The sequence below is a fragment of the Diceros bicornis genome, chromosome 3, assembly GCF_020826845.1.
Source record: "Diceros bicornis minor isolate mBicDic1 chromosome 3, mDicBic1.mat.cur, whole genome shotgun sequence".
Taxonomy (NCBI): domain Eukaryota; kingdom Metazoa; phylum Chordata; class Mammalia; order Perissodactyla; family Rhinocerotidae; genus Diceros; species Diceros bicornis.
The window spans coordinates 4,975,246-4,978,248 of NC_080742.1; the positions used below are offsets into that span (position 1 = coordinate 4,975,246).

Here is a 3,003-nt window from a genome sequence, read left to right on the forward strand (position 1 = left end):
GGTAGTGTTTTTCTTCAGTTGGGTCAGAAGAGAATTCTGAAGGATTCAGGGCCCTCTTCCTGTAAAGTGGCAGATGAGTGTCTTGTGACAGCTGTAGCAATAAAGCAAGGTGGTTTTTAAAAATTATTGCATTTAAACAATAAATTAGCATATATCTATAGATATAGATATAGATATATACATAGACCGTGTTTATTTCCACAGAGCCATTTCCCCTCCCCACAAACACAAAGACAAGATGGAGAAGAGCAGGGGAGAGGAGAAGTGCCCCAGAAGAAACAGTCCAGTCTCTGAAGTTAACCCGGGCCCAGCCTGCAGCTGGGGTCACCTGCTCTCCTCTTGTCTCCCGGGTGACTCCTGGCAGGCCTTTCAGCTCAGCAGATATCTTGGAGACTGCTTTTGAAGGCCATGGAGGTGCCAGATATCCTCTTATCTGAAACCCATGAGCGAAGGCCAGGCAGGTTGCACCCCTCTATCCTCCACTGCAGGAAGTCCTTGAGCACAAAGGCCGGCACATGCAACAGTGTGGACGTCTTGCTAAGCTCACACCTGTGGCTGTTTGCATCCAGCACCCAGCAATCTCCTGCACCATCTCGTTGGGCTCCACGGAGCTCGTGATCTTCATGCTCCATGTAAGATGCAGGGAGCGCATATGACTTCCTGACTTGCTTTCTTGTTTATATCACTGCCTCTGCTACCCACTATCTGAGGTTTCTTCTCTGCTCTGCTTTCAGCTTCATGCTGGTTCTTTCTGGCTGACCTGAAACACCGGTGTCAGCAGACAAAGGTAAAGGACCTCCCAGTGGCTCCCGCTGGCTCTAGCTGCTGCCAAAGAGAGAGGCTGGGGTCACACCATGAGGCCAATTCTGCTGGTCTCCCAGCAGTGTGGAGGGAGTTTCCTTTGGGAGACACACCCTGGGGGAAGTTGGTTCTGTCTGGGGCTCCACCACTGCTGCTGGTGTTGGGGGAGGAGGAGGCCACAGGGCCACTCAAGGAGGCTGTGCTGGGTGGTCTTCCTCTCCACCAGGAAGGAGACTGGCAGGCACTTTGGCTGTGTTGCTGGCCTTTTGTCCTAACTCCTGGTGCTATTCAGGCCGCTGATTTTCTGTGCTGCTGCTCTGACTGGTCTCAGAGTAGGAATTAAAGGTGGGAATGGCGGGCTTGCTGCAACTCCACTGCTTTGCGTTGGCAGAGACCCTACGCTCTACGTTGCAGGATGAGGAAGGAGGGCAGCTGTTGGTAGGATCAGCCAAAGGAAGGGCCTTCAGGGTGATAGTGTAGCCCTTCAGCTCAGATCTCATGTAGCCCAGGAGCACATAGGTGGCCATCATGTTGTCATTCTTCTGGCCTATCAGGTCCTGGATCCTTTAGGCATTAGTTCCTCCTCAGGGCCTATTTTCATCCTTGGGTCCTTCATGATTTCCTCTAAAGAGCCTCTTGTGCTGCTTTGATAATGAGGAATTTCTTGAACAGGTATTCACACTCCATGGACATGTAGAAGGAAACATTGTATATTCCACTCAGTACCCACTCCAGCAGCTCTTTAAAGTTCTATCCATCCAAAGGCAGGGATCCAGTGACCATTGTATAGAGGATGCCTCGCAGGCCTCACATATCCACCAGAGGTCCTTCAGACTTTCCACCCTGGCGGTGTTCCCAGACACCATAAGACAGACTGCTATAGAAGGTACCCCACTTGCTGTCAAAGACGAGGTCACTGCTGAAGCCCAAGTGCACAATCTTTATGTTCACGTTGGTATCCAAAAGCAGGTGTTCTACCTTTAGGTCCCGATGGACAATACAGTTCTGGTGGTAGGAGGCAGTACTGCAGCAGACTCCATCTGGTGAAATTTGCATCGGACCTCTTTTTCTTTCATGCTGCCATAAGCTGGTAAGTTCTTGAACACCTCTCTTCCACTAGTGTACTCCATGAGCAAGAAGGGTGTTTTCTTGGTCTCCATCACTTCAAATAATTTCACAATGTCGAAGTGACTCAACAGCTTAATGATCTGGACTTCACAGGATAGTCTCTGGAGGCTGAAGGAGTTCTGCTGGGTCTTCTTAATGATCTTCACGGCCACCTCTTTCCTAGTCAGGATGTGCCAGGCCAACTTCACCTTGGCGAAGGTACCCTTGGTGATGGTCTTGAGGAGCCGGCAGTGGCCAAAATGGATCTCCTCCTCGACAGAGAGGGCGAAGGGGCGCTGCAGCATGTTGGACTTACTGCTAACAATGCTAATTAACAATATTAACTAAAGAAAGAAAAAATAAGATAAAGAATAAAGAAAAAACAAAAAGAAAGAGGAAATACAGAGAAATGAAAAAAAGAAAAACAATAAAGAAAAAAGTTAAAAACAAAATTTCTGATTGTATTTTTTCTTTTTTTTTTTTTCAGTTTTGAAAGTTTCCGTTGACATATTCTCCAGCTCAGAGATTCTTTCCTCAGCCATGTCCAGTCTACTAGCAAGACTGTCAAAGGCATTCTTCATTTCTGTTACTGTGTTTTGATCTCTAACATTTCTTTTTGATTCTTTCTTAGAATTTCCATCTCTCTACTTATATTACCAATCTGTCTTGCATATGGTTCACTTTATTCATTAAAAATCTTAGCATATTAATCATAATTGTTTTAAATCCCCAGTCTGATTACTCAATATCCCTGACAAATCTGACTCTAGTTTTGATGCTTGCTCTGTCTCTTCAAACTATGTTTTTGACCAATTAGTATGCATTGTAATTTTTTTGTTGAGAGCTGACTTGACACAGTGGGTAAAGGAAACTGTGGTCAACAGTCCTTTAGTGATGTGGGGGCAAGGAGTTGGCAGGGAGGAGCATTCTATAGTCCTACAATTAGGTCTCAGTCTTTTAGTGAGCATGTGCCCCGGGGCTGGGAACTCCACACTTGCTTCTCAGTTTCCCCCTGCTTAAGTGAGACAAGATGTCTAGAGGGAGCTTGAGTTGGGTATTTGCCTTCCTCTAGGTCAGTCAGGCTCCGGTGAAATA

At 46.7% G+C, this 3,003-nt stretch overlaps 1 pseudogene; it reads right to left on the minus strand.

Annotated features, from left to right (window-relative positions):
* Positions 1-374: 374 nt before the first annotated feature.
* LOC131422753 (serine/threonine-protein kinase MARK2-like) lies at positions 375-2,219 on the minus strand (annotated as a pseudogene).
* Between the last annotated feature and the right edge of the window lie 784 nt (positions 2,220-3,003).